Source organism: Ischnura elegans, chromosome 12, assembly GCF_921293095.1.
Source record: "Ischnura elegans chromosome 12, ioIscEleg1.1, whole genome shotgun sequence".
NCBI lineage: Eukaryota > Metazoa > Arthropoda > Insecta > Odonata > Coenagrionidae > Ischnura > Ischnura elegans.
Window position 1 is genome coordinate 67,103,435 of NC_060257.1, and position 20,059 is coordinate 67,123,493.

Genomic DNA, 20,059 nt, shown 5'->3' on the forward strand with positions numbered 1-20,059 from the left:
ATGATAACATCTGCAGTTCATCTCTATGATATCCGGCCGCACATTCGATCGCCGATCGTATAATTTTGATGGATTTTTAGGAGGCTTCCTAATGATGCAAGTGGCATTTCTAAGCCAAACCTCAATGAAGTTTCTAATTAAATTAACCAGGAAGTCATGCCAGCATCAAATTCCATGTCAAAATTTCCGCTGACGTCATGGGTAACGATGATATTTCTCATCATTCTTTTAGAAAAGAAAAGGAAAAATTCCCCCTTCCAGGAAAACCCTTAAGGGTGATTGTGTGACACAAGAGTGACGCACTATTTTAGAATCCTAGCGATAACCGCTCAAGGTCAGTGCATTTGTAGGTAGGTTGTCAGTTTCGTTATTTGAAGTAATTTTTAAATTATATTAATAAAAAATGATACTTCTTGAGAGATAACACGATCATCAACGAACCAACGGTAGTCAGCGAGGCTAAAAAAAATCGAAACGTAGGCATCGAAATTTTTAATCGAATTTTCAATAGCCGAAACTATTTTCACTCAATATTTTCCATCACTTTTGCAGAAATAGCTATTACAATCGTGAAATATGTACATGGTTCCCAATACTTGATACTTCATAACCACTGAATATACCTCATATTTGATCAAATCCACAAGGATGAAATGGATTCAGATTTTTCACAGGTTCCCATGCATAGATTGAAGAATCAAATATTATAGTAAAATGTTGCCTTTTCCCATTCAACAAAAAGCAATGCCACTTGATGTAATCCAAGTGGGCCTCTCTATGTTTTCGACTCGATCTATATTATACCGCCGCCGCTTCTCTAAATATAAAATTAATAGGTACAATTTCAATAGTATAGATACTCAGAGATTAGCAAGAGGAGGTTTAATAACTAATACCACTAGATTTGAGTCGAGTCTCTAAGTAACAAATTCCCCTTGATTCATTTAGAGGTGGTTCGTCGTACCTACCACTTCTCACTTCTCTACAACCATAATACCACACTTCATGTACCATTTAACAAGTAAATAGCCGTATATGGACAAGTATTTCGATGATAAAATGATGATTTGGTAATTTCGATGAATTAATAGAATGCTTTAGCCAAAATTTCCGCTGACGTCAGGGGTGACAATGATGTTTCTATTTTTTAGGAAAAAAAACAAAAATCATCCCCCTTATAGAAAAAAAACAATCGCGTGATTCTAAAAAAAAAACGTGACGTCTTCTTAGAATTTAGCACAGTTGAGGTCCTCTTCCTTTCGCGGCTGTCGGTCTACAGTCTCTCATAATCCGTCTTTTCACTTCCTTTCCCTTATCCGAAAGCTTACTTTAAGTTTACCCATGTCGCTTTATTGATTATCGATTGATCGATCGCCTTAAGTAATCGATAATCGTCAAATTGCAATTCGAACCCATTTTTTGTCCATGGATCGCTAAATATTGCCCGTTAACGTAGAAGGGCCAAGGACAAATGGTGATACAGTAATGGTGAAAATAATTATCGATGTTTCACATCAAAATTTACATAAATCAATTAAATTTTCAACAGTACAAACTATTCGTGATTTTTTTCATTAAATTTATCCACCAAAGATACCTACATCAAATACTGTAACAGTGATTTTCAATTATTTTTAAATCGAGACAATATCACTTTATGATAAAATAAATTTAAAGTTTTATATTTTAAATTCACCAGAGAAATGCATTATTATTTATCATGCATCGTGTATTGAAGCACCTAATCAATTCTTCCAGATGCATTTCATGTGAACTGTACTATTTTTTCACATATCCCTGCGATAGGTCTCCCACAATACGTGCGATATCAAAGCTTCAGAATTTTATAATAGTTTCTCACATACACTTTCTCAGGGGTACCGCGTGTTGGCTGGCATGGGCGAAGGTAGAGCTATGACGCGGTGGATTTCAAGTATGCAAGTTAGGGGAGCAAGTTCATTTCCTTAAACCCCATCAGAGTAGATTTTTGTTGTAGGGCGTCCCAAGGCTTCACCCCGAATTTAAACTTAGGACCTATTGCTGAGGACCTATTTCTCTTCATATGTGTGAGTTGCTTGTAGGACAACGTTGCGATAGCTACCTATCCAAAGAACGATGGCAATGGTAGCTATTGAAACACAGAATTGTTAGATTACTATTAAATTGTTAAATTATTAAATTGTTTAATTGCTATTGAAATTAGAATTGTTTATTGTTTTATTTATTTAATTTTGGTGATATCTTTTATCGTTTTCCACCGGGTGAGTTGCTTGTAGGCCGACGTTTCCATTGCTACCTATCCAAAGGACGATGGCAGAGGTTGCTATCGAAACATCGGCTTGCTAGCAACTCACACGGTGGAAAACTTGTGAAGATATCTACAAAATTAAATAAATAAAGTTGAATAAAATTTTAAAAATTGAAGTTTAACAGGGAACCACGTTACAAACGTCTGGTACCCAAACACCTCCCGCCACTCACCTATCGATGCGTCAGGTGGGGTAACACATAGATGAATTACTTAACGAGAAAAAAATCGTACGTTTTGGTCAAAATTTCCGCTGACGTCACGGGATTGTTGTTGTTATTTTTTTAAGAAGGGACCAAAAAATCCCCATCCTCGGACAGGCAGACACAAACGTGACGTGTTCTTAGAATCCTATAGCGTTTTATAACTGTTGTGGTGTTGTGCCTTTCCCAGCGCAGCCAGGCTGCAGACTCTAATAACCCATCCCCTTCCTCATCATATCCCCCCCCCCTAAGGCACGCCTTTTGTCCACCAATCCCCACACTCCATCCATCTCTCCACTTTCCCCTCCGTTCCCCCTCCCCTCCGAACTTCCCCACTCCATAAACCCCATCCAAGAGTGAAGCCAACGAGTCAGTCAGTCAGTCTCTTGTTGCACCTTCGGTTGGGACGGTCTTCACCTAGGGAACCAGAGGATCACTGTTCGCTCAACTTTGGTTGCATACGAGGAGAATTGATCAAGTCTCTTTGGAGGACTCCGTAGCAGCATCAACCGGCAGGAAGACACTGTAAGTACCCACACAAGTTATAAGACGTGGGCCTAACTTCTGTAACGCCGTACTTTATCCAATTCCATTTTTATTTTTTTATTCAACTTCATTCTTTTAATTTCGTTCGTTATTCGGGAGTATGATTGTATTAATTTATATGCTAATGTATGTTACGCTAGGTGGACGTTTTAGATTGTTTATTAGCTTTGCGTTGTTGATGAAAAAGAAAGAGATTGTTAAAAAAAGTTTAAGAGAGAATACGTGTAATATAGTGGGGAAATCGAAATTGATTTTTCAAGAAGTTTTAATTATTTGAGAGATCCCGGCGTCACAATTGGTAGGAATTCATCTGTCAAGTGGTAAAATGTACTTTTATACCGGATATATTTTTTTACTGTGGTGAATTTGGTTATATTAAGAATATATGTTTTCTGACATTCCCGCACCTCAATTGTGTCCATTACCCCAAAGAACATCCCCTTAAGAAGTTAGGAGTGATAAAATGATCCAATCCATAAATTTGTGCTAATTCCAATGGAAAAGACTTCCGCTAAACAACTGGACTACAATTTGAGAAGTTATTTTTCGCAACTCTCACGAATTATTCGTCTTCAACTCACTGTGCGCGTTTTTCCAGCCAAAATATCATTACAGGGTTTTCTGCAGGTCCTTTGGAATCCAAAGATCAAACAGAACTTCTTTGAATGCAGCTCGAAATTAGGTTCGATATTTTTTTTACGAAAAATAAACTAAATGGTAATTCATGTTGGGATATTTTCTGAATTTGGAATTATTTCATTCAGAATTGCGACCAAAGGCTTTCAGCCAGATTTTAACCCGATGCCCTACGCTCCGGTGTCCAACGATCTACCCAGTGTACTTTCAAGGTTTCAGTTTATAGTACCAGGGACGGCTAATAAGTTTTCTCGGTTTATTATTCTCCTACTATTAGTCTCTATGTTAAGTTAATTTTTTTAAACTATGCTACTAAAATTGGCTATTATTGACTGTAGATTTAACATTTTCGGTTTCCTAGATTTTTTCTACGCACCAATGCCTCGAATTTTAATCTAATACCTGAAGACCGACGACGTAGGCTTATCGGTGTCAATAATTAGGGCGTGGATGACTTCGGAAGATATCGTCTTCTTTCAACCTGCCCCCACTTACGGAGAAAAAATTTTTTTCTACGTTTTTACGATCACATAACCTACGCATTCTGGAGTTGCGGCTTACGACGCTCATAGATTCGTGCGGGGAGTTCGTTGAAATCTCTTATCCGAGTTGCTAAAAATAACTGATGCATTCCCATAGAAGCAAAAGTCCCTAAGTAATGATACAAATAAAACAATTCCTTTTCACACGAGCTTGCGTAGAATCTCAACCATCCGAATTGAGAAAATTTTCTATTGGAAAGTACTATTTTCCAGATGCTTAACATTCTCGATTGGTAATTTCTGACACGTCTCAAGTGTAGACTTTACTCAACTGAGCTGGGCTTAACACTATTAACCTTGGGCTTAAAAATATGCTAATAAATTCGGTTGGGAGTGAATGTAATACCAAAGGCTGCAATTTGTATACTTCACTGAGTTCAAATGCTTCTCCACAGTGATTTGAGTACACTCGTAAATAGGTCATCATACAATACACATTTTTGATAAGCCCTATCTCGTTTTCGGTCAAGTCATTAGGTATATCAATCTTTCAGTTTTGACGGTTGAATCATTTCATGTATTATTAACTCAGTCTTCCTATACAAAGATAATTCTCGACCGTTCAATTCTTATCGCACTGCTGATATGTTAATTATCCTATGAATCGGTGACATCAGGACGTGAGTTACTTAAGAAAAGCTGTTTCCCTGTTTTCAAAGACTGAATTCGATATTTGGAATCCCATTCCCATTCAAATTGCATGGATAACAGTTCAAACTTGTTATATTTATGTTAGTATTTGGACTCCCTAAATCCCACTAAAATTGCATCGATAAAAGTTCAAACTTTTTATATTTATGTTAGTATTTGGCTAACGATCACCATTGGTAACAACTTTTTTGGTTTTGCGCGAATTGAAATTCCATTGTTTTGACCCTGCAGATATTACATTAATACGGTAATATGCAGAAGACACAAAAGTTGGAATTATACGTGGAAAAGTAAGTAAATTATGATGTATTGTAGTCCTTCATCGGCAAGATGCGTTTGGAAGTATGTTTCCACTTTCATCCGTGAATATTTAGATTCGAACACAATAAATACATCTCTGTAGTTTGATGCTGTCCAGAATTTAATTAGACAGAAAAACTTCAATTATTTCAACTTATTAATGTCATTGCATGTGATTCGTGCCAATAGGTGGAAGCAGACCTGACATTGATACGATAAATTTGGAATGCATACAGTTGGCCTCTATCTGACAAAATTGTGGACTGAGACGAACTACTTACGTTAGTTTTACTTGTTGTGCAGATTGTTGTGACAGCGATACTCGATTAAAGCGATTGGTATCGCAAAAATCCTCACATTTTGCACAAAAATAAACGATAAATACTTTTATCTACAGGAATTTCACTATGCGACCACATTTCACGGTTATTATAGTTTTATTTTGCAAGATAAATGTAATTTTATGCTAGCAATATTCCAATATGCAATATAAATTAAACCTCTATCTAAATCATCAATCAAGGAAAATATATGAATCAAAACCAAAATAGCAAGCAAAATTAAATAATTTTGTCCTTTCCCGGCGTATGATATTGGTGAAATCTTCTCGGTTTTACCACTAGGTGAGTTGCTTGTAGATCACAGAGGTAGTTATTGAAACATAGAATTGTTAGATTACTATTAAATTGTTAAATTATTAAATCGTCTACTTTCTATTGTAATTAGAATTGTTTATTTCTTTATTTATTTAATTTTGGTGATATCTTTATCATTTTCCACCGGGTGAGTTGTTTATGGCTTAACAAGCCTTATGGCTTGAAAGGACCATTTTTATACGCAAATAAAGGCAATTATTGTTATGAAAAAACTACAGTGGCAGATATAAAAGAGAAATCTCAGATCTAAAGGGTAAATATTGGTGTAAAGGTCGTGCTTTTCAACTCGTCCTACCATCGAGAAATGATATGCCGACCGAACCGCATTCTTCGGAGGAGGAAAGGCACCTGTTGAATCACTCACCAATTCCGTTCTGTTCCTCACGCCCGCCCCAAGGCAGCGAGAAGTGGGAAGTTCTTCCGTCAGGGGGTTTTTCTCGGAAGGAAAAAAGGCCAGTTCCTCCCAGATCGGACCTCGTCTTGAGAGCTACGCGAGATTTTTGGGGCCTGCAGAAGAAGAAAGACTTAATTAGCAAACCAAACAAAACCATGGAAAGAAAATACCTCGCGTTTCGTTGACGAAATAGCACGGCTACTGAATGAATTTTGCTACACAGAAAACACGTGAAGGAGTTTTGTTAACTAGGAAGCCGAAATTCCAACGATGGGCGATGCAAGAAAGAAATTGTCAGTATAAAAAGCGTATTACTCCTTTAAACATACCAATGCCGATGTGTACTATTCAATCGAACTATTATTAGTCGAACTATCCCATCGTGTACCATTGTAAAAATTGAAATCATCTACTCCTTAAAGACAAAATAATGAGACATGTTAAATTTATAAAATTGTTGAAAAGAGTGGAGAAATAAATATGGAATTAATCAAGAAAAATATAGAAGAAATTAAAATTTTCTTTGCACACTCTGCACTAAAACACTAATAATCAAACACAAAAATAATAATTTAAATGAAAGATACAGTGTCCGGCGTATTTCTGTGGAAATGTTTAATATTTAGCATAATTAAATCAAATTATCTTATTTCCGCAATCTTTCATTCCGACCAAACTAGGTTTCAGTGCATAATGCCATTTTCAAGGTGAAAAAACTGGGCCTTCAAATTGGCATAATGTGCTGAAGCCTTGATCGGTCGAAATAAAAGAGTTTGGAAATAAGATTAAGCGATTTCAATATGTTAAATTAATAACTTATTCCAGGTCGTGGTTTTGGAAATACTAAGCCATTATCAATTTATTAGCATAAGAAACCAATACTAATGGCCAATATTTCTACAGTAGTGTGTCATTATCAGTGATGGTAAAGGTACTGAGAAAAAGTAATTGGGCTAAATTACAGATACTTCGTAAAAAAATAATCAATTACGAGTACAAATTACCGATTTTAAAAAATAATCAGTAAAATTAGTTGGGTACAATGACAATAATTTTTTTTTCAAAAATTTCCAATCTAGAGATCACCTGACAACCATCATTTAGTGAAGTATAAATGTGGAATAATTGAGTAATAGAATTCGCTAAAGTTACAATTTCACCTGCGATACATACAGTCATAACTGCTGCAACGACACAAGTGGTATCATATTCTGTACCCATCACATATAAGCTAAAACATAAGGGCGGTTGAATTTAAAAAGGCAAATTATGGTATTCAGGGTTTAGAAGTTATCTTTAGGACTAGGTAAATCAGTCAAGTAATCGTGGATTACAAGCAAGTAACGAATACACCGAAAGTAACGATTCCACTTTCACTGTAAGGAGTAAATTGCCAGAAAAATTACGTATCGCAAAAATTGATCGTTAATGGCATTCCGATTACTTTCACTCGATTTCATGGCAACGGCGGTCATTATCAAGGTAGAGACATTGATGTATGATATTGATTGCATTTCACTGTTAATTACATGGAATTGTCGAACTCATGGTCAGGAGTAAAATATTAGAAGGGAGTGTACGAAAGTTTACCATTCCATGGCCCCACAAAGCAAGGACGAAAGCGTATATGAATATATGACGTTAGTATTGGAGTTTGTTGATACAACGGCGCTGGTGCAGGGATCTGAAGCTACCCTTCTGAAGTACTCATATCTAGCTCTATACACTAAAGAAAGAATTTGTCAAAAAATGACCACTATATCTACTCATTAGGAACATCAAAATAATAAATCTCCTCCGTCAGTTTCAAGCCTCCTATAACTTTCACGTTGAAGCATTTGGATATCATTTCGATATTGAATTTCTCAGTTCCAACAAAACATCACATCTTATGGCCCGTGTAGCATCACATTTATGCTACAGCGAGTCGCGTAGGTACCAGCCGATGATCCCCTTCAGAAATTTCAAAGCTCCCAACGGTCTTGAAAGGAACGGACGGAACGGCCGAGGTATCCGTCCGATCTGTGGTGATTCTTACGAAGGGGGCGGGGGTGGGGGAGTAGGTGGGGGGGTGGGCTGAGTACCGGCTGGAGGCTGGTCTCCTGTTGCCGGAACTGGAAGAATACGGAGGGGGGCGGGAGGAGGGGCAAATGGCATGGGGGTTGCTGCTTTTGGAATGTAGCGCTTGTATGGGTGCTGAGGCGAGGATGGAACGATAACGTCTTTGAGAAGATTCCGTGCTGCTATATTTTATACTTTGATTTACATAATTATAGCATAGAAATCAATATAGCCTTGGAGAATAGGTACGTGAAGTGAAATGCAAAATGTTTGCCGGCGTTTCGACATTTATTAAATCTTCATCAGGGCTACGAATAATAGTTACAATTAATTAATACATTAAGGTATGAACGATTTTCACAACGATTTGTTTACAATAATAAAATAAAAAATATAAAAGGAATGCCATTCTAAATAAATTACAAGGAAAAGACAAGATTATGGACATACCTCATTGGCACTTGTTTATTGACTGTGGCTAGGCTAGTAAAATATCATGGTTACCATTCTTTTTACATTTTTGAGCATTATTTTTATATTTTTTATTTTATTATTGTAAAAATATCACTGTAAAAATCGTTCATTCCTTCATGTATTAAATTTTTGCTCATTATTCATTGCCCTGATGATGATATAATGTAATATAGATACGTCGGCAAACATTTTGCATTTCATTTCACTGACATATACTCCAAGACTATACTAATTACTATGAGGTCATGATGAAGAAATCGATTTACATAATTATAGTTACACAAGCTAGCTTATTAGTCAGCATGATATATATAGTTCCAACATGTACCTATATATTTTGGTCCTCGCGGGCCGTAAAAGTCTATTGACTCAATGATTTCTGGTTATATGCCCAGTTGCGACTCTGTCACTCTGAAGTATAATTTTGGACGGTTTTTTTTACCCAATGGAGGATTTTTCCAAGTATAAAAAACCATCCTGTATGAATTTTGAGTATTTACCCATAGTGATACAAGATGACGATTCTGGCCTAGCGAATCGAAATGGAAGAAATTCAATTGAAAAATGTTTTCACTTATCAACTATATAGTTGTTCGTGCATAATATTAATGGAAAAAGAAAGGTGCAGGCACTTCTCTCTAGTAAGGCCACATCTCAAAAAGAAATCAAGAAATTGAAAAGAGCATTTTCATGCAGGATATGGACATAGTTAATGACTTAGAATCGTATAACATTTTAAAATAATGAATACGCCAACAATCCTGAGAAATATAAAGCATTAAAGAACGAACATATGTTAACTTCCAATGCATACTATCAGACTCCCTCACACTGTGATACTCTTAAATTTACGGAGATTAACACATCAGTCGGAAACCCAAGATAATAGCAAAATAATAAAATCCAGTACGCAGTCGTTATCATGGAAATGAAGGATATAAACATATTTAGTAGCAAGAATGTAACAATTCGCACCATCCTAGTGTATGGATTAATGCTCTCAGAATAATGTGCGTTATGTCGACTTTTTTCGAAGGAGCCAATAAATCGCGATGACTATTCCGCTGAAATAGCGATGATAAATGTCCCGCTGGTGATTTGGAACGCTTTCTCCGCGCCAGAAGTGAGATGAGATCACCGTAATCTCTTATCTCTGTTCCCACTAAGTTCAACGAAGAAAAAAACATTTCTCCTTGCGTAATGCGGTTGGTGAAGAGTTGTGTCTGTCATGAGATTGAATTCGGATTTTGCTTTCATCCTCTGGATTAAAGTTTCCATAATAGTTTCTTATAAATAATAATTTTTCTAGTGGTTTGTCAACCTATAAACATAAAAATTGACGGATTTCGGCCGAGATGAAGTTGGAGAACCTGACCCGGTGGAATTCCCGAGTAATATGGATAGCCTATCGCCATAAAAACTTGTGTGTAAATAGGGATTTTTAAATGCAACCAGGAAATACAGCAAGGACAGCCTTGTTTTGTCGTTTTAATGTAAATTAATTTTTTGCTTACAATAAAACAATGCAAAATACCGATTTTTTTCAATAAGAGAGTAAGAAGGCTGGGTTGCCTCACAGGAGAACCTGTAGTGAAGCATCTGTCAGCCGATAAAGCACGATTGGTAGACCAGATTTTGAAATCTCATAAAAATAACACATTTCTGGGATCAACCTCATTGCCATTTTTGTATGAAGATTTCCACAGCTTCTTTTATCAATGTTGGTGGTTGCTTTCGGGGAATGCTGCGTCAGTAACATTCAGTGGCGCCAACTCCATGGGGCCTGAGGGGGCCCGAGCAACACCACCTAGGGTGTTGGCCCGAGCCCCCTCAAAAATTCGTTATGGGTGTGAGGAAAAAATGTGTCAGGCTTGTCGATTTTTCCCGTAGTGTCCAGATATCGAGATTCGAGTTACCAGGGTTCTAATGTTGATCACATGACTCTTCTAAAATGCTTAAAACACTTAAAACTTACTAATTATAAAATTTCTCGGGGCAAGATCCCCGGTTTCGGCCCCCCAATATTTTTTTGTAAATCGGCATCCCTGGTAACATTATCTCATTGCCATTTTTTGGAAGTAGGTGCTTGTGATGACATCGCGGTCGAAGCTAATACCGATGGACTCAAACGGATATGGACAATCGCTATACCCGGCGTATTATCACTGCCTCTATGGTTGCAAGACACCGGTTTCCCTTTCCTGCCAGTTCCTCCGCTGTATAAGAGCGCTAGGGATACAAAGTTAACGGCTGAAAAGCCACTCTGCGTATCTTTTCTCTAAGACGAGTTCGGTCCGCTTGGCCGGGCGGCGTGGATAAGGCGTCCTTTTTCTACCTAACGACTCCGACAACGCCAGGTGGAATATAAGGAGAGGTGAGGGTGGGTGGAAGGGAGGGATCCCTTCTTCTTCTACGCGGCCCCCCGCCATATCTAACGCCGCCCCCTCAAAAGCTCCCTGGCCGGCAGAGCCGGGAAATAAAAAAGAAGCCTCCTACGAATCTGCTCTCGCCTAACGTTCGCGTAGGCACTGTTCGCTTAATATCGGGAACTCTACCTGCTATAGTCCGTCATACCATTTAGAACAGATTAATGCACTAGGGATATTGGGACCGTCTTACAAAAGAGGCCATTGAAATAAGAATCGCAAATAATAAAATGAAGAGAGACGCGGGTTTCAACCTGGGCAAAATCATGGAATCCCATGATCACAAGAATGAGTAAGCTAAGAGGAGGAAGGACACCTAAAACTGACCAATCACAGACGACTTGACCGAACTGTGTATTTAAGCCCGGCAGCCGGCACTAACCGGGTCCATCATTCTCCCTGAGGACGATGGCGGAGAAGGCTATTGAAACGTTGGCAGTAATGTCCATCCTGACCCAGCTGATTTCCCGAGAAGACTTCATCGAACAAATTAATATACCGGTGGTCTTTGTATGAAAATAATTCCAGCATTTTGATTTTTACCATATTTTCTACGAGCTCACAAACGACTTATAAGCAATTTGTGACATGTCCTTTGTGATTGAATGAAAATTCTGGGTGAGAAACCTACATTATAGGCATCCGATACCCTAAAACTTTATGCTTAACTAATTCACTGATAAACACTTAAATGAATTTTTTTTATTTTACAAGTTAAATTTCTTTTAGTGTATCAATTTTAGTAGTAGTTGCTAAGCTTCCATTCTTCACAACTTGTACAATTCAATACAATGATATTAAAGGCAACATCTCCTATTCTACGCTTCCCATTAGCACACGGCTCGTTACGCCGCCGGCGCGCCGGTGTAGTATCCAATTCCACAGCTAAAATCTCTCAATCTTATCTCATCAACTTTGTTTATCCCCATTAAGGACAGTTTGTCCTGCTATCTTAATCAATAGCGACCGAGGCACGGATGTAGGCCAAGATTTGGAATATTCCTTAGCCGGTAGCCATTCTTAGTGTGGGAGATAAGCATGGTTGTGATACACTTTATCACGGGCATGTAAGAAATATTGTGATTTGAACTTTTTATCGGATGAATTTCTCCAAAATGTTTTGATTTTTCAAAATACAGACGGTCGATAAGCACGTTTTTGACGAAAGTTTGATTTCAAGAATCACAGTGAAGTGCGAATTGAATCATTTGAACTAGTTCTCGGCAAATTATACGGTGACAATATAAACTTTTGAATTCTTGAATGATACAGTTCAATGGACTAGGAGAATTAGATTACTGACTAGGCATAGAATCTCAATTGAGCCTTTGAAAATAGTCAAAAATTTTAATGGGCTATCTTTGAAGATTTTTTTACAACTAGTACAATCAAAAAAATTCATGGAGGTTGATATTTAAACATCTAAGTAACCGGTCATTAATAAAATCCTACGGCTCCTCTCCTTTAATTGCTCTATCGGTATATTCGTCAAGATTTTCTGATGTTGCCTTAAAAACCGACCTATTATCGGGTTTTAAAATCTGCTAATTAGCCCAACATTTCAGAAAAAAGTAGCGTTGGAGTTTTTCTTTTCTAAAGGTTCCACACGTTGCCAGAGTTTAATGAGGTGATTAAGTTCTCTCTCCGACACTTAGTCTTAGTTGAACTATTTCTGCCGCTCACCTGACTAGATTCCTATCTCACCTGTTTGCTCACATAGCCTCAATATAGAGCGTTCTAGTGTTAAACGGATGCAAAATGAGCAAACACGATCGATGAGAAACCACTCAGACGTAAGGATGTACTTCAAGGCCTTGCGATTTGAAAGTGCTAGAGAACACTCGTTCCATCTGGTGTTCCAACGGTGTTTTGTCGCTGGCGTCGCTAACGACCAACGATGTTTACAATCCAACTCGGGGCGAATAACCAAACATTGCAGGCTACAAGGCAGCGCGTCAATTATATTCCCAATTTGTTTCTCAACTCCAAGCCATTGAACTAATTTGTACCTGTTTTTCGTCGACACAGCGATGGTAAATTTGTTTTTAAAGGAAAGTTCGCAACCAATAGTGATGACGCAAATCCCTTAAGGATTTATTTTTCAGAAAGCATTCTTACGCCTTTAAAATGGATCCGGTTTATGCAGAAAAGATGCCAATATCTTGCCATAATGTAACAGTTCCAAACTGGAGATAATTAAAAACTTAATCGCTAATTTTGCTGCAGTTAAAAAGTTATTTGGACGATTGCTCCATTAGCTGTCAATGAACTAAGTTTTCCGAGGAGGAGAGAATTTGGTTCACTGGGTCAATTGATAACTCCCTTGACTAGATTGTAGCACTTTCAATTGCCTTCTAAAGAGGCGAACAATGAATTCTTGATAACTTCTTTTAATTCGTTGAAGAAAGCGAATGAAGACGTGACAGTCAACATTTCAGCGGAAGAATGCATAATTTCTCCCTCCAATAGATTTTTAGTCAGCATCTTAACGTGAAGTCGGGGTTATTGACCAATACTGTTACGGTACATTGTTTTTATTTCCAAGTAATTGATATCCATAGTGGTCTAAATATTATATAATCTAAAAATTCCGATAAACGAAATCGGAATTATTTTCATGTCAATGAGATTTACGCATGACCTGAGGTGGGGCTAAACATATCGAATAACTTGGAGATTGTTTGACCAGTTTCAAGCATGAGACATAACTGCAATACGGTGAAAATTCTTCAACACAGATTAATAATGGGAAACGCATTATACTTTTGACCAACCGGTGTATACCAATTCATTTAACAACGTATATTTTAATGATAAACTGTGAAATTATGCGGACTGTTGAAGTATCAATTTGTAATAAGAATACATACTTCATGTGATACCCAATCTTTACTCTTTCGTCTTTTTTTCTTGTTATTGCTTCTTGTGTATTGTTGCTGGCCGCAAGTGGCCTATCCGAAAGTAAATATAAGGTCTTTAATAAGGAAGTATTTCCTGTGAAACCGCAAAGAAATTCTAGGCACCGCAGTGAAAACAACAAAGTTGAATTCATAAAATTTATATTTAGAATTTTCTTCATTTCCAGCGAATGTATCCATCGAATTTATTCCTACGGTTTAATAGTACCTTATCTAATCCCATGATGCAATAGCAAAAATTTATAAAATCTTAACATTGAATATATTAGCGGTTGCTTTCTAAGAATTGCCCTCTTTATATTTGCATGCAAAGCTATTGATCTACTTTCGCCATCTCTATACTTGAACTTATTTTAAAGCAAGACCTAGGAGCATATCTCTTGGTTGCTTCATTGTGACAATCTCAAGACAAGAGTTAAGTGAACTAATCCTCACAGAGAGAAGTAATTCTAAAAAAAATCTTCCCACCAGTTTGCAAAGCGTTCAAATTTTTTTGCCCCTTCGATTTTCTGGAGCTAATCTAAAGTATTGATTTCGTAAACACATATTTCCATGGCGATAAAATTATCGCAGTACAATAACTTGAATGTTTTCCTTCTTCAATCTTCAATCCGGTTATTCTCGACCCAATGAAACGAGGAAGCTTCATCAAAGAAGTCTATTATTCCAGATATATGTGCTTATGTACACAAAACGACGGAAATGGATATTGGAATTTTATCCGAATGCTCTCAAGCGTGGACATAATAGCGATAAGGCGTGTTGACTGCAGCTGCCGACGGGCCATATTCAGCGCGGGCTAAGTTAAAAAGGAAGGCGTGTTTTTTGGGGGACTCAAAACGGGTCACCCACATCTCCAACCCTCATATTTCAGCTCACGTACTGGTGCTTAACAGAATTTTTCACTCGGATGAATTTTATGGAACGCTGGCCGGTTCCTCGAGCAATTGGAGAATTGGTATAGCCACATTTGCGATTTTTGGGGATATTCTAATCTTATTTCAACCAAAAAAGTTGCCACAGTTAGTGCATGGTATGGTGAAGATAAAGTTATTAGCTAAGAAAAAACAGGACATCCAAATTCCAAATAATGTAGTTAGAAAAAATATCCCCGAGAACGGTATTTCGATTGTATTAGGCAACCATTACCTGGGGATAGAACAGATGTCAAACCGCTGACGGCTAAGTTAACCCATCCAATCCATCCCAATTTTGCATCTTACAATTAGTAACACCAAAAATGCATTCAATTTATGCTGTATTCAGAGAATATTTAAACGACGTGTTATTTTGTGCTGCAAAGCTTACCGGCGAAATATGTAGCTGCCATAAAAATTATGGTTGAGTAGAAAATTTTTCACATTTTAAAAATGAGAAGTCTTGGAATATATTTATCCTAGAAGCAGCTCTGGATTACAAAGGGTTAACAGTGACTTTCACTCAAGACACCCTTAAGTCACGTTTCCTCTGAAGACTAAAACCCACAAGATAGTCTCTAAAGTCGGGTCACAGGTCGAAATGGTAGTGAGACAGTCTCGGAGTCTCGGAGACTTCAATTGTTGACTGTGTATACGCATACTTCCAAACTCACGAGACAAAGTCAGAGAAGTTAAAAACCACTCCGTTCTTCTGAGACTGGTGTCAGATCTTATAATACCAATGGCAGCGTAATTTTCCTTTAAAGGACACATTTGTAAGGAAATAAAAATCATCATCGCGGGGTAAGCAAAAAGGAATGCGTGTATTTTGGGGGACTTACTCGCGTCGCCCTCATCTCGAATTCTCATTATTTATTCAGCTCACATACTTCTACCGAACAGAATTTTTCACCCGGTTTTACTTTATGGAGCGTGGGTCGGTTCCTGGAGCGGTAAGAGAATTGGTTTGGCCACATTTGCGATTATTGGGGATATTGTAACCTGATTTCAACAAAAAACGTTTTCATAGTAACCATGTGTTATATTAAAGAAGTACAATCTACTCGTTACGCTAGATTTTTATGTTACAAACTCAATGCCGAATGCCAATTTCATGAGAAAGAACTCGTGAACTTCAGTTCCGAAGATGCCATCTCGCAATGTGGTCATAAAAGTCTAGACTAAAAGTTACGTTTATTCTGACCTTTTTTATTCGTAAAACATGCACTGATTTTCCACATATATATTTGACATAACTTTCACATTTCGATACTCTGCTAGTTTATGATTCTCTAACCTATTACAGCTTTTTATATTTATGGCATGCGTTCTTTCGCTATAATTTCTCGAACACACTCATGAGGCTATTTCTTTTTGCTTCGCAATTTCGTAACCTCTCGACAGCGAGTGTAATCTTAAAGGTGAAAAATTTTAAATAAATTCCTAAAATGGCTGACGAAGCATAGAGCAGTAAAGCAATTAATCGAAAGGAAGCGGATTTATACTGCCTAGAATTAAATATTCATTCGGCCAAATTGGGGTCATCACGTTTTTTTCAACAAAGATACTGAATTAATTACATACTTCGGTCTAATCGGACGTTGCTCTCAACAGAATAAAAACGTTTCATGAGCGGAGCTTTTTAATGAAATGCTTCCCTGAAAATGTTGTGAAAACTTTATCTAAGTTAACGATTCAAAAGTAATAGATATGTAACAGAATATATCGAGGCGCTCCACTACCCGAATTCCTCAAGTAAATGTAACCGAGTCAGATGTTTGGCAACAGTAACGTGAGAGACTGCTATCAATAGGTAGAGTTACCTACTTATTTTCATATTTTGAGTCAATCCTAACTCTATTATCAGGCACTTCTTCAGTTACTTCTTTAAACCTTATCAGCACTCACGATATGCTCTCCGAGTGATGAAGAGGTTCTTTTTTTACTTTTTAATACATTTTATACTTTTTTTTTAGAAAGAGCGTGTTTTGAAAATCATTTTAATTTTATATTTATTTTCTTCTCTTTACTTGTGAATATGTAATCGATTAAACCAGAGGTATTAAATAAATTTCTTTTAAAAAACTAACGCCATCTTTTGGAAAAATTCAAACTACTTTCCATTTGAAAATTCAGTAAATTAATGGGATCACTATTTCAGATCAGAACAAAATTTCAAATTTCTGATGATTTAATGTTGTAGTGCTTTTGTGAATAAGCAAAAGTGGAAAATTTCAAGCAGATCCGTCAATGGGAAGTGCGCCAAGAATCAATTACAAGATTACATCAATGAAACACGCAATCAACCGAAGCAAGATAAGAAAAAAGCGAGAGCAAATAATAGTCATATGCGTAAGCTAAGGCTTTTGCGTACTCGATTGCGTTCCAGTAATGTCTAGCATTGATGACGTGTTAATTGAGAAAAGGTGCAATCAATGACCTGAGGTAAGCAGCACATATCTCCTCCATTCGTCTGGCTTTCCCTCACTCCACAACTGCTTGCCTTATCTCATTTCCCCCCTCCCCCTTACATCCCTTCCTAAGAGCTTCCATTGTTATCGAGGCTCGCGAAGCGAACATATTATACCAGCGGCGTGATGATAATTCGGTGCCTTGGTAATACAGCCGCTTTACGATCCGATCCCGCGACTCAAAACATGAATGTAATGGCGGCAGTTAAAAAAAATTAAACGTTTCTTCTTTTTTTATTGCCAATCATTGGCTTCGAATATTTATCGGGAAGGCACAAGCTATTTATGATTCCACACCACCACCAATCGGCAAATAAGAGGCATTTTCGTTGGAGGGTTTCTCAGATTCCGACTGTTTCAAAGAGGATGATAATAAAAAAAACCTATCCGGCAAAAGACGAAGCAGGGAAATGTAGTTCGTTGAGATACGCAATAGATAGGATTTTTTTTTCGTATTCGCGTACCCTACTTTGTCTCATTTGACGTATCCAAAGGCTCGTCACCAGAAAAATCAAGAAGACGCATCACGCCCGCTTGACCGCCCGTCATATACAGCCGCAGTTAACCCTTGGTAAACGCTTACATTGTCCTCTTGCAATTCTCATGGCATGCAAAATAGGCCATTTACAACAATAGCCTGTTTTTCAAATGCACAAATTATGCGTCACAGAAAATATTACGGTAAAATGTTCAAATTTATGATATTGGTAAACGTCGGAAAGGGTCTACTTTATATATCATGTACTTTATATAAGTGTTTGGCTGTATTCTCCGGGATGATAGCTTGGTGAAAACCAGAAGGATTGACCTAAACTTATTTACGTGGGACTGCTGGTGAAGGAACTTGGATACTAGTGGTACAGAGGAGTGAAAAGGTTGGCCCAAGATTGGATAAAGTGGAAGAATGTTGCAGACCATTCCTAGGGTTTAACGAGAGAAGAAGATACGCTATATTGCTATGCAACTTGAGATACAGTTATATCTCGAGTTAACAGACGAACACATAGAGAGTTCTAAACTAACAGTTTGTAAGTGCCTACTCATTTAAGCGCTTACAAACTTATGACTGGTATATATCAGTGCGAATTCGCGATATTTGCCGGTATGGTAGGACAGAAACAGACTCTTTCTTCCACCACACAATTTCATGGTTATACGGTCGTAAATTATCAGCTCGGGGGGCTCCTGCTATCTACATAAAGCATGGGTGCGAATTGGCTCCACAAAAGAGGTACGGAAGAGGCTGGGGCTATCGGCAAACCACGCAAAGTGATACACGGGCGAGATTTTGATCTCCCAGCAACAATATAACCTGATCCCGTTGGCCATTTGTAGCAGCAAAGATTCGACCAAGAGTTTCTCGTCTTTGATTTGGTGAAGAATTTACCAACCGGCAGATTTGCGACGTAGGCAGAGGCTGAATTACACTCTTCAGACGTACGCCCATAAAAATTGGCTGGTCAAGTTTTCACGCTTTGTTCCACTTTGAAAAGACGTTCGGAGCCGGCAAGAAAATCCTGGAGGCCGTATTGCGAAGGGGATAGATTCGGCCACGTGAGTTCGTTCACAATGGTTGATTCTATGTCTTTCCTTAATCAGACATCGGGTCATTGCCGTGGCTGTATTCATTACCATCCCTAACATTGGAAAAAAAATGCTCAATGACTGATAAAGAAAAGTAACGATAGATTATGATTGGCGTACAATTTCTAGTTCCGAACTGAAATGTGCATAATTTAATAATAAATTAGTCATGAAACTTTACTTGAACACAAACATTCACAATGATAAAGCGTATTTTTGGTATGCTGCATAATTCAACAGGCTACATTTGAACACCTGAGGCATGTTCTAGTGCCAAATTTCTCATGTGAACATATTCACACTGTTTATTATCCTATATCATTACTTTAAAAATATATTTCCACAATTTTGGAGTTAAATAATTTCAAAATTTTGGGAAAAATTATATAATTCCAAATGTTTGGCTCGAATATCTTATTCGAGCCTTGTCCCAGCAATGCATTAAATATTTTCTCTACATTTCTACCCCAAGGCATATGGTATATTTTCTAAGAGATCAAGAGCGAATCTCAAGGAAACAATCATTTAGCTGAAAAATCCATTACTCTGCTTACACTTATGGACGACTAAGTCCATCGAGGTAATTTATCAATTTTGGAGATCCATAAAAATATATCTCATTTTCCAGCGCGTAGCTGGCTATTTAGATAAACATTATTATATTCTTCAGCTTTTAACTCTCAATATCCCAAAAAATTATTTATTAACTACAGCTTCATTCAATTTAAATTTCATAAACCTACAATTTGCGATGTTAATGAGATTTATTTATATATTAACTGCGCCATTTGTGACGGAAACAAACACCGCTGTTGCTAGATCTTTGCGTGACTACAATTGTTGCCAGCTAGCACCTGACAGGAATGGTAGATAGGCGTAGACCCGATCTTTCCGCCACAAGTCTACGCCGAGGGCTTTCATGAATTAAAATCAACGTGGCACCACCACATGGGCACACATATCCTGAAACGA

The 20,059-nt window shown here is 37.5% G+C and overlaps 1 protein-coding gene across 2 annotated transcripts in view; it reads left to right on the top strand.

Moving 5' to 3' along the window:
* The first annotated feature begins 2,868 nt into the window (after positions 1-2,868).
* Positions 2,869-20,059, top strand: part of LOC124169093 (aquaporin AQPAe.a-like) — a 100,938-nt gene continuing 83,747 nt past the window's right edge. For both annotated transcript variants that reach the window (XM_046547575.1, XM_046547574.1), the window contains exon 1: positions 2,869-3,036. The gene's annotated coding sequence lies outside the window, so the exon portion shown is untranslated. The remainder of the gene's footprint in view (positions 3,037-20,059) is intronic.